The sequence below is a fragment of the Enhydra lutris genome, unplaced genomic scaffold (genome assembly GCF_002288905.1).
Source record: "Enhydra lutris kenyoni isolate GAN:26980312 unplaced genomic scaffold, ASM228890v2 scaffoldscaffold91, whole genome shotgun sequence".
In the NCBI taxonomy this organism is placed as follows: domain Eukaryota; kingdom Metazoa; phylum Chordata; class Mammalia; order Carnivora; family Mustelidae; genus Enhydra; species Enhydra lutris.
Window position 1 is genome coordinate 1399529 of NW_019154175.1, and position 12298 is coordinate 1411826.

A 12298-nucleotide genomic window follows, 5' to 3' on the forward strand; every position below is an offset into this window, starting at 1 on the left:
TGTACCAATATTCTGATTCCAATATACATCCTGTTCCCTAAAATCTAGGAGTATCAGCAACATCATATTTCATTTAATTTCTCTACAACAGATTTAATCTGTTCTGAACCTCATCCTTCTTTAGTTGACTAGAAACTCAATCTCAGTCACAGGTAGGGGTCTCCTTTCCAGATTTGTGCAAAGAATCTGGGGGTCTTATAGAGTTATGATATTTAGGGGGAGGCCGTCTGATCTAGTCTTCAGTTACTCTGGTTTATTGACCTGCTCATTTCCCAGACTTGTGTGAATGAACTGCTTAAGGAGGGCAGTTCTCTTGCTTTGACACTATGCTTGGCCTGGTGGGGGCGGGGGGTCGGAGGGGGTCTTTGCAATACCCTTCCCAGTCTGGAAGAAACAAGACCTCAGAATTCTTCCTCTTTGGCTGCCTCTGCCTCTTCTCCTCCAACCCTGGACTCAATCTCCTTCACCTCCACGATAAGTCATTGAAATTCTCTTCCTGGAAAATGCTGCTTCACCTTCCCCTACGAGCTCTTCATGGAAGGGGAACATAAAGGACTGGTTGACTTGGTGGGAATTTGCAGGAACATCTATAGCAATAAAAACAGAACCTAAATTAGCATCACCCGGCTTTGTTTTGATGAGCATAAGGAAACTACCACACTCCTTTCGCTCACAGAGCCATATTTTTATCATGGTACAGCTGGAATTTTGTCATGGAAGGAGCTAGGACAGGATTCAGCCGGCATTTCCTCTAAGTTCAGATTCCTGTGGCGGACAAAGGCAGGTACAGATGATGGTTGCTGGGTGACATTCCCTTCCACACCCAAGAGCCTCAAGCTGCTTTTCCAACTAGGGGAGCTAAGTCAGCACAACCAGATTTAGTCTTTGCCTCAGGTTTCATAACAGATAGAACAAAACTGAGATCTCTCCCTACCCACTCGCTGTGGCTGGGAAGAACCCTGTGACAGCTTCTACACACCCAACCCTCCTCCTGCCGACCTCTTGGCACCTCGTATGGCGATGCATAGGGGAAAAAGTCAGAAACTCTAGTTCCAGGTGCAGAGTGGCTACATTCTGGGAAATGATGAGGATCCCGGAAAGAAGATGCATTCAGAGTCTAAGTATCTGATTAAAAAGCATGAACTTGCCATCATGGTGCCCAAGCAGTGCATGATGTGGGCGGCAGTAGGGCTCGCCTGGAGCAGGGTTCCTGGCAGCCTTACTCAGCCCCCGCCTGCCTTTGATGGACAACGCCTTCATTCCAGTGGCTCTTAGAAATACAGCCGCCTGCAAGAAGCCTTCTTGGGTCTGCTAGAAAATGTAGGTTTTCCCCTCCTACCCACTGCCTTCGTTGCTACCTCTACCTCTAACACACACACACACACACACACACACACACACACACACACACACAGTGTGATGTTTCATTCTGTTATTTGTTTGGAAGTTTGTTCATTTGGCCCTACAGAGTTCCAGGATGCCTGCCTGCCCTGTCCTGTCCCTCCCCGCAATGCTTACTGAGGATTTGCCACTTGGGAACTGGCACATCAGGTAGTTGCTTGGCGTGATGGTGTCAGTGTTCCTCTTCAGAATATCTGAGTAGCTTTCTTGATGGACAGTGGTTTGAAAAATGCAACAACAAACAAGATAAAGTATTGCCCTCAGCCTCACAGACGGATTTGGACAACTATAGGGAAGTCTACAGGATTAAGTGTGATAGCGAACTGTGATTTCACAAAGATAATCATTTAAAGGGGGGCTTGAAAAAGGAGCAAGAGTTCAGCAGGGGTAGAAGTGGGGACTGGGCATTCCAGGCAAAGGAAACGGAATGGCCAAAATCTCTATCCTTTCTTCATTTTCTTCCAGCATTTAGCACCATCTGCATTTTTATGTAGATTGTTTACTTCCTGTCTTCCCCATGAATCTCTCAGAGTGCAAGAAGCATGTGTGTCCCCTTTATTGTTGTGTCCTAAGTGCCCAGAAGCATTACTGGCACAGCATGCACGCTCGTGCATAGCAGTTGAATGACGGGATCCACGGGCAGTCCATGTGAAAGGGAGAGGGGAACTTCTATAAGCTCCACAAATATGCATGTGGTTTCATTTCATCCTTAACAATATCACTCCCCAAAAAAGACATCCTTATCTGCACCCTGCAAATAAAGAAACTGAGGTCAGACAAATGTAAGCAAATTTCTAAAGATCTTACACCCAGAAAAAAGTAAGATAGGGACTAAAGCCTGGGCCTTCAGTTTCCAAAGTCTGGACTATACCAGGAAAAGGGTAATAGAGGCCTGAATGAAGTAAAACCGTGGGAAGGGAAGTAGAGGGGAGAGCTCATGCTCAGGAGGCATTGCACTGAGAAACCTGCCCAGCCCGGGCCAGACGGAAAGGGAGAAATCCCCGTGCAGATTCCTCTCCGTCCCAGCAGCTGGTCCTGACCGCTCTCCTGCCTGGAGCCGATCATATGGGGAGGACAGAAAAAACATGTGGCTTCGGCCATTTAATTGCTGTTTAACTTTGGGAGAGCTACCTAAATTCTCTGAGCATCTGTCCCCTCATCCCCCCAAATGGTGACAGATACCAGCTTTAAGGCTGTCATGAGATTGTGTAGGTGAGGCACCCAGGACACTTCCTGGCCCCTAGTAAGTGTTCAGTCAGTATCAATTCACTTAGCTTTTCCTGTGGCCTCCGGATGTCATCTGACCTGGGCAATACTGTTCCCGGGGAAGACCAAAGAAGGAGGAGGAAGTGTTAAGAGGACATCTGCCTTGGTGCAGGTGCTGCAATGGACAGTGTCAGGAAGGAAGTGAGGGACAAGCTAGGCCTGGGAGAGGCAGATGGGCAACAGGCTAGGGGAGCATGCAGCAGGGAAAACATCCTTCTCTGGGAGGCACTCTGGCCCCTCTTAAATGAGGGTTCAGGGGCGCCTGTGTGGCTCAGTGGATTAAGCCTCTGCCTTCAGCTCAGGTCATGATCTCAGGGTCCTGGGATCAAGCCCCGCATTGGGCTCTCTGCTCAGCGGGGAGCCTGCTTCCTAAAAAAAAAAAAAAAAAAAAAAGATGAGGGTTCAGACAAGCACCCAGAATTCTAAGTCTGTGGCCAGTCTCTTCACGGCTGAAAAGGTGTTGCCAGAGCGTGGTAAAGGAGAACCCGGGGTCCTGGGATCAAGCCCTGCGTCACGCTCCCTGCTCGGCGGGGGGCCTACTTCTCCCTCTGCCTCTGCCTGCTGCTCTGCCTACTTGTGCTCTAACTCTCTGTCAAATAAATAAATAAAAGCTTTAAAAAACAGAGACAGACAGACAGACCGACCGACCTGGGTCCCTGGGTCTCTCCAGCTCACAGCACAGGCCTGCAGCCACCTAGAGGCAGCCAGAAGGAGGAGGAAGCGCCTGCTACTGCCTTTGTTTACAGCGCCACCAGCTGTTCATAACTCCTAAAAACTCAAGTTGCTTCATCCTTGAGAGCTGAAAATTAGAGTGAAATCCTCACAGCTCTCTTCTGAAGCATTCTTTCTCAAAATCTCTTCTTCATTTACTTGACAAGGATGAATCTTATAAGTAATAATAATCTAAAGTAACAGTTGATGCCCCACGATTTTTCTTCGTGTTTGTTTAGCTCTGTGATGTGGAAGGGAAGGTCTGAAATTCAAGACTGAGGACTATGCCAGGCAGTGTTCTAGCTGCCCAGCATGGATTAGTAACTTGGTTACGATAACAACTCTAGAGAAAGGTATTACTGTTATCATGCCCATTTTACAGATTGGCAACTGAGGCACAAAGAATTTAAAGAATTCGCCAAAAATCACACAGCTACAAAGTAGCAAAGCAGGGGTGGCGGGGTGGCTCAGTCAGTTAAGCGTCCAGTTCTTGATCTCAGCTCAGGTCTTGATCTCAGGGTTGTGAGTTCAAGTCCCGCGTTGGGCTCCATGCCCAGGGTGGAGCCTACTTAAAAAAAAAAAAAAAAAAGTATAGTAGCAAAATTTAAACCCAGGCAGCTTTGCTACCATGTTCATGATTTTAACCACCATTATGCCAGTTTTCCATATAGGTGGGTGTTTCAAGAAAATATATCCTAATTTTTATTTGTCCTGATGTTAAAAATTTAATTTCTCTGTGTAAAGCTTGGTGGACCAAGAAACAGAGCAGCAAAGAAGTTAAAAATATGCCTTCGATAATCCTCAGCTATGTGAGACATTAAGCTTTCCAGAAGGATAAAGTCCCTTTTAGAATGTCATGTAATCCTGGGATGCCTGCGTGGCTCAGTCGGTTAAGCAGCTGCCTCCGGCTCAGGTCATGATCCCAGGGTCCTGGGATGGCGTCCTGCATTGGGCTCCTTGCTCAGTAGGGACCCTGCTTCTCTCTCTGCTTCTGCCTGCCACTCTGCCGGCTTGTGCTCTCTCTCTGACGAATAAATAAATAAAATCTTAAAAAAAAAAAAAAAGAATGTCATGTAACCCAGAAGGATGGAATATGAAACAACTTAATTAATGTTTGTTTATAATAACCTCCCCCCAAGAAAATATAATCCCCTCATTCCTTTTAAGAATTCAACAATTCACAAGATCTATCCTTAAGAGTAATAATAATTATTGGGATACTATTTTTTGAGTGCACATTTTTCATTTTAGAGAAGCAGTTATCTATAGTCCCTGACCTACAGTGGTCTGACTTACAATTTTTCAGTTACTATGAGCATGAAAGCCATATATGTTCAGTAAAAACCGTACTTCAAATTTTGTATTTTGATCTTTTCCTGAGTTACCGATCTATGGTATGATACTCAGTTGTGATGCAGGGCAGTGGCACCAAGCCACAACTCCTAGTCAGCCACACGATCACAAGGGTAAACAGCCCATATACTTATGGACAATTCTATACCCACACAACTATGCAGCTCTTCAGTACAGTACTCAGTTACATGAGACATCCAGCACTTTATTATAAAACAGGCTTTCGGTCACATGATTTTGCCAATGCAGGCTAATATAAGTGTTCTGAGCACATTTAAGATAGACTATATCTTTGGCTATGACATTTGATAGGGTAAGTGTATTAAATGCATTTTCAATTACAGAACTTTCAACTTATGATGGGTTTACCAGGACATAACTCCATTCTAATTCAGGGAAGATCTGTAGTGAAAAACAATGTAAGTTTTGGGATCATGCTACCTGGGTTCAGATCCTAGCTGTTACTGACTAAGCAAGTCACTTTACATCTCCAAACTCCAAATTCCTTCACAAAACAACAGAGAAGGGGAACCTGGGTGGCTCAGTCAGTTAAGCAGCTGCCTTTGGCTCAGGTCATGATCCCAGGGTTCTGGGATCCAGCCCCACGTCAGGCTTTCTGCTCAGCGGGAGACTGCTTCTCCCTCTCCCTCTGCCTGCAACTCCCCCAGCTTATATCCTCTCTCTCACACTGCCAAATAAATAAAATCTTTAAAAAACAACAACAGGGAAAATAATGGTGCCTACACTTCAAACAGGTATATGAGAATTAACTGAACTTCATACACGAAAAGAGCTTAGAAGAGCTTGGGCAAATGATAAGTGCTCCAAAAAACTGTCACCTTGTAGTATGATATGTCAGGCACTGTGCTAAGCAGATTATAAAAAAACAAAACAAAACAAAACAAAACAAAAAATAAAAAACCATTTCAATGCAAAGGTCACTTTATAGAAACTGCTGGCTATAAATAATCTTTCAGAAAACAATCTAGGAGGAAACATACGAAGGTAATAATAAGTTATCACCAAAAAGGTATAGTTTTGATTTTATATTGTTTTTCACTGTTTTACCTATTTTTGCTGGATTCACATGGGTTGTTTTTTTATCAAAACTGAAAGTACAACACTTTCTATTGAAGGAAGAAAAAAAAACTATTGAAGGAATGAAGAATGATTTAGAACTGCGAAGTCTTGGAGAGGACAAGGTGGATGTCTTCAAATAGAGGATTAACAAGTGGAAGAAAATTTTGTACTGTGTAACACGGAAACGGAACCAGGACTGGTGGATGGAAGCTTCATGAACTCTTCTGTTTTGCATCAGAGCTCATCAGGAAAGCCATAGTGAGAAGTACCTCCTCCTTGAGAGCATTTGCACAGAAGCTGCAGACCGCCTCTCAGAGAAGATCGACAGATGACACACGGGGCAAGTGGCAGAATGGATCACAAGACCTCTGAGTTCCCACCCAACTGGGGATATGGATTCGTTACCTCGAACCATGCCAGAACACATAAAAGGCAGATGGTCACCAGCTTTCAGAGAGTTGAAGTCTGATTTCTTTTTTTTTTTTTTTTTAAGATTTTATTTATTTATTTGACAGACAGAGATCACAAGTAGACAGAGAGGCAGGCAGAGAGAGAGAGGGAAGCAGGCTCCCCACTGAGCAGAGAGCCCGATGCGGGACTCGATCCTAGGACCCTGAGATCATGATCTGAGCCGAAGGCAGAGGCTTCAACCCACTGAGCCACCCAGGCGCCCTGAAGTCTGATTTCTTGACAATTATTTTTTTGCTACTCTGTTTCCACTAAATGCCAGAAGACTCATGTCCTCCCTCATTCTTACGGACCCAGTGTGGATGGCATGTCACAGCACCCCAGCGCTCTCTCCCCACTGTCATCAATAGCCAGGCGTTGACCCTGAAGTACAGACCCTATGTCGGATCCTACAGAGAACAGAAGAAAGAAGGGGCAAAGTCTCTAGACTTCAGGACTCTGTGATCCCATTTTTGTCCTCTGTATCCGTTAGGAATTGCTAATAAAAGAAGCCTGGATTCAGAAGCTTAAACAAATTAGAGATTTAGGTTTTCACCTAAAAATGCAAAGGGAGGCCACATATGACTGGTATGGCACCTTCGGAATATGACCAGGAAAGCAGGCCACTCTTTCTCCTCCACCATCTTCTGTGCAAAATGCCAACCTCAAGAGCTTCAGCCATCACTTCTGTGTTCCAGGAGGCAAAAGGGAAGATTAAGAGACATAGGGGTGGGGGCGCCTGGGTGGCTCAGTGGGTTGAAGCCTCTGCCTTCGGCTCAGGTCATGATCTCAGGATCCTGGGATCGAGCCCCGCATCGGGCTCTCTGCTCAGCGGGGAGCCTGCTTCCCCCTCTCTCTCTGCCTACCTCTCTACCTACTTGTGATCTCTCTGTCAAATAAATAAATAAATAAATATTTAAAAAAAGAGAGAGAGACATAGGGGTGTTCCTCTCAAAGAGCTTTCCTCATGGGGCGCCTGGGTGGCTCATTTGGTTAAGCATCTGCCTTAGGCTCAGGTCATGATCCCAGATTCCCAGCATAGAGCACCCCCCCATCTACCCCTTCCCTGCTCAGCAGGGAGCCTACTTCTCCCTCTCCCTCTGCCCCTTCCCCTGCTCATGCTCTCCTCATGCTCAAATAAAAATCATTAAAAAAAAAAAAAAAAAAGCTCTCCTCAAACGAGCAATGGTTAGTGGTTATTTCCCTGGCCACACCTCCAAGGGGGACTGGGAAATGTAGTTTTAGCTGGTCATTCTGTCACCCCAGTAAAACTCAGGGTCCTGTTAACTAGGAAGGAGGAGGAGATTTCAGGGCAAACGGCAGCTTCTTCCACTGCCTCTCATTCCCCTGTGTCAGGACAGTGGGATTCTTCCCTAATTTATAAAGAGGAGAAGGCTGAAAAGGGGCAGAGGTCTCTTTTCCAGAGGTCCCACGCAAAGCCCCAGTAGGTCAGTGGTGATGTCAGTCTCAGCATCCCGCTTAGGGCCAGCTTTGAAAAATGAGGGAGAACACAAAAAGCAGGAACGCATGTATGTCTGTGGGCAAACACCAGCTGTGGGCCCAGGGCCATCTCTCTGCAGGGAGTCCCACTGGCCCGGGAGACAGGCTGCAAGACACTGGTCTACATGTCATTCCCTGGGTTGGCAAGAGATAAACAGCTTTGGCCCTGGCTCAGTTGGGAGAACAGATGGGCAAGAATCCAGGGCAGCTTCCAAATCAGCCAAGTGGCAAAACAGCCTTCCCTCTCTCCGTCAGCCGCAGCCAAGTCCCACCTAGTCATAGCCAGCTGCAGAGGCCCGAGACTGAAGACCAGGCCCGCCGGTCTTCCAGGAGCAGCCTCGGAATGTGTCATCCCTCACCTGTGTGAGGGGCTGTCATGAGGACAAGCAAGTGCAGCTGTTTGTCCCCAACAGTGAGGGTGACACCTGGGGAGAGCTTCCCACCAGCAGCGGGTTTCTCTGTGTGGGGCGAACGAGCCCTGACTCCTTTGTGGAGCCCAGGGCCTTCACTATTGAGAGGGCCAGCCTGGAGCTCTGTTCTTTCTCGCGCCCTCGCCTCCCACAGAAATAATGGCGATGTGGCCAGAGAGGTAAGGGGAACCCAGGAATTACAGTGAAATGCATGCAAGGTGAGCAGAGGAGACTCCTTCTCACATCTGAAGAAAGCAGAGTCCTCACAGAAGAGAAACAGAAACAAAGCAAACTTGATGAGGGGACAGAACCACGTGTTCAGTTTTAGAAACAGGATAGAAAATGACGAGAATTTTATTGCAACTCTGATTAGAGCATATGGTATAGGAGGAAGAACTGTAAGTTTTTAGAAACATTTTCCTGTCAGCCGAACATGGTGGGGTTCACCAGAGAGGGAGTGGACAGGCCCAGAGGAAAGGAGAGAGCTCTCCTCTTTCTTTTGCCTTCCAAAGACTGCATTAACTTTGGATTATCTGTGTATGTGCTCCCAATTCACGGACTCTAATTAAAAGCTGACTGAAATTTGCTCAGAATTCTATTTAGCTAGGCTTCCAGAAAAGCTTTTTTAAATAAGTTTGGAGCAGAAAACATACTAAAGATCACTACCATTAAGTCTTTAAAGACCGAGAAGTTGGGGAAGAGACTGGAAGGACAGGGGTTGGAAGGAGGGGAGGCTAGCTGCAAAGGCTGCGCCCCCTCAGAGGGTGCGCCCTGAAAGGTGAAGTCAATGCATTTCCATTCCTCTCCTCTTCGTTTCCAGTCCTCTCGTCTTTGGCAAGCTGCTGGCCCCTCACAGCCACCTGCAGGTTCCACGATGAAGCTCTTCAGATAAAGAAACTTCCAACTCCTATTCTCTCACCACAGGCCTTCTCTTGTCTTGAGGCCCTCGACTCATCAAATCGAAACTCTGCAGCCCAAATCTGCTCATGTGGTCTTGGGAAGGCTGGGCAGAAGGCAGCCAGCAGGCTCCCACAGCACCTGCCTTCGCCCTCCACCCTCGACAGCCTAGCTCCTCGTTCCCATGAGGGCACAATCAGGGCCAAGAGCCTTCGTGTGGCCCTCTGGGGAGCAAGGAGTCAGCAGGGACACACTCCCCATCCCACCGGGGCCATCTGCACCAATTATAAGCCCTTTGGAAGCCAGCAGAGGGCTGTTTAGCTGCTGGTCCTCTACGATTAGCTAGTTCTTGAACATTGCATATGGTGCGGCCAGCTGTACGAAGCATTCATGATTCAAAGCTTTTTTCCCCTCAAAAAAAAAAAAAAAAAAAAAGTGCTAATCTAGTTGTTATTACTATAGGGAAGGAAAACTTTTAAGTCTTATTTTCTGGATAAGTTCCTTTCCCTATCTTATAATTCTACCTCTTCCCAGGATTAGGACCATTTGGACGATTAGGACCATTTCTATAAGCACCAGATAGGCACTTGCTTGCTGTAAATGAGCCTTGTAAATGTAAAGAAATATCAAGATAGGGATGCTTGGGTGGCTCTGTCAGTTAAACATCTGCCTTCGGCTTAGGTCATGATCCCAGCGTGCTGGGATCCAGTCCCGTATCAGGCTCCTTGCTCAGCAGGAAGCCTGCTTCTCCCTCTGCCTGCTGCTCCCCCTGCTTGTGCTTGCTTGTGCCCTCTGTCTCTTAACAAATGAATGAATAAAATCTTGAAGAAAAAGAAAAAAAGAAGTATCAAAATAGTATGTAATTCCAGCTCAGGCATTATGATCCATAGTCCAGTAGACTCTCTTCTCTCCCTTATTTTGTGTATGTGAGAGCCCTGGTGTTAAGGCGTCCTCTTAATGAAACCATTCATTCCAGAGAATCCACTTTTTGCAATCAGTTCAGAAGCCAGGGCCAACTGTTGAGGCTTACCTTCTTTTGCAGGTGCTGAGCCAAGAACAGAAGCAGTGCTTGTTCACATTTGAAATCCTCAGTGTTTTTACGGGCAGGAAGCAGTTGGCTGGCTACAAGCCAGCACTACCGTCACCAGGGATGCTAAATACAATGTAGACTTCCTGCGGCTACATCATGGACTTGAAATCCAGGTTCACACGTGTGTCGAGATCCAGAGAAGTTGGAGATCTGGGAGTCTTGTGAACAGTTCTAATGAAAGCAATGAAATCAGCTACAATGCACAGGGAAATGAACATGGAAACAAAAGAAGGGGTCCCCTTTTTCCTCCTATCTCTCAACTAGGCAAGTGAACTCATTTTTCTCATCATCTACAGGCTCTATGGTAAACAAGAGCACAAGTAGGCCAAAAAACACAGGACACTCTATGACTATAAAAAGTCCTTTGTAGCATGGGTTCAGCCATCTTGACAGTCACCTCAATTTTCAGAACTTTAGGAACCCAGCTGTATATGGAATGAACAGTTCTATGTTGAGTAAAGAGAGAAATAAAAATGCCTATTTAAATATTCAGCAGGACGACTACCCCAAAAATGATTTTACTCTTTTTTAATAAGCAATTTTAAGTAAGTTCAAGTAGAAGAAAATCTGTACCAATTATGGCTTGTTTCATGGAGGATAATGGGAGCCACACGTCTCGCTCTGAGGAGTTACAACTACAGAGAGGGAGAAAGCTAGAAGGTATCTTGTGGCGTCAGACTGGAATCAGAGGTGTCATATGAATTCATGATTTTCAGTACGTGGATGCAGAAATAAAATTTAGATGCTGTGTGTGTATACATGTCCACACCAACTGTAATGGATTATAACCCACTGAACAGAAGGCAAAACTACAAGTCCATACTGACATAAATTGATAAAGAGGAAAAGAGGAACTCCATACTGGAAAAGCCTGGCAAACACTGCCTTAAACCAGCGGCCGGCTCGGTCGGTAGAGGATGCGCCTCTTGACATTGGGGTTGTTGAGCTCGAGCCCCCCAGTGGATGTAGAGATTACTTGAAAATAAAATCTTTAAAAAAAAAAAAAAAGCAAAAACAAAAGAAAACCCAGTCATCAGTTAAACATCATGCGTGATGGGGCAAGAGGAATGGTGTGTGCCACCTGGAGGAGATGCAGTGAGGACACAGCAGTGCATCAGTGTTCCCGCCGACGATGCATAAACTAAACCTAATCAAAGGGAAACACTATCCAAAATAAACAGCCTGTTGTCTTCAAAAGTGTCAAGGTCAAGAAAGCCAGGGAAAAGCTGGGGTACTCTTCCAGATTAAAGGATGCTACAAAGATGTGACAATTAAAGGCAGGATGTAATTCTGAACTGCATGCTTTTGCTATAGAGGGCATTTGGCAAATGGGGTGCGAGGATGAGATGGCAATAGGTATTAATGACAATGTCCAGATCTGATGTTTTTTGGTTACACAGAAACAGGTCCTTGTTTACAGACAATACACAATAAATTCAGGGGTAACTTTAATGAGTGATAAGGCCCATCGAGTTAGCAACTTACTCTCAAAGGTTTAGGTTTGGCACTTGTAATTTTCTGAGAATATTTCAAGATAAAAATGTTTTTAAGGGGCGCCTAGGTGGCTCAGTGGGTTAAGCCTCTGCCTTCGGCTCAGGTCATGATATCAGGGTCCTGGGATGGAGCCCTGCAACAGGCTCTCTGCTCAGCAGAGTCTGCTTCCCCCTCTCTCTCTCTGCCTGCCTCTCTGCCTACTTGTGATCTCTCTCTCTCTCTCTGTCAAATAAATTAAAAAAAAAATCTTTAAAAAAAGTGGTTTTTTTTTTGTTTTTTTAAAGATTTTATTTATTTATTTGACAGAGATCACAAGTAGGCAGAGAGGCAGGCATAGAGAGAGAGAGAGGAGGAAGCAGGCTCCCTGTGGAGCAGAGAGCCCCATGTGGGGCTCGATCCCAGGACCCTGGGATCATGACCTGAGCCGAAGGCAGAGGCTTTAACCCACTGAGCCACCCAGGTGCCCCCTAAAAAAAAGTTTTTAAAAGTGCAACTTCCCCATCATTTTAGTTGTTGTATGACCTACAAAATGACTACAGTAATAATGAAGACAGTGATATTAAAGATGGCTATTTCAACACCAAGAGTTTCAAAAATTCTTGAAACAGAGTAGAGTTTGTTATTTTAAATAATGTGATTTTAAGTGTGT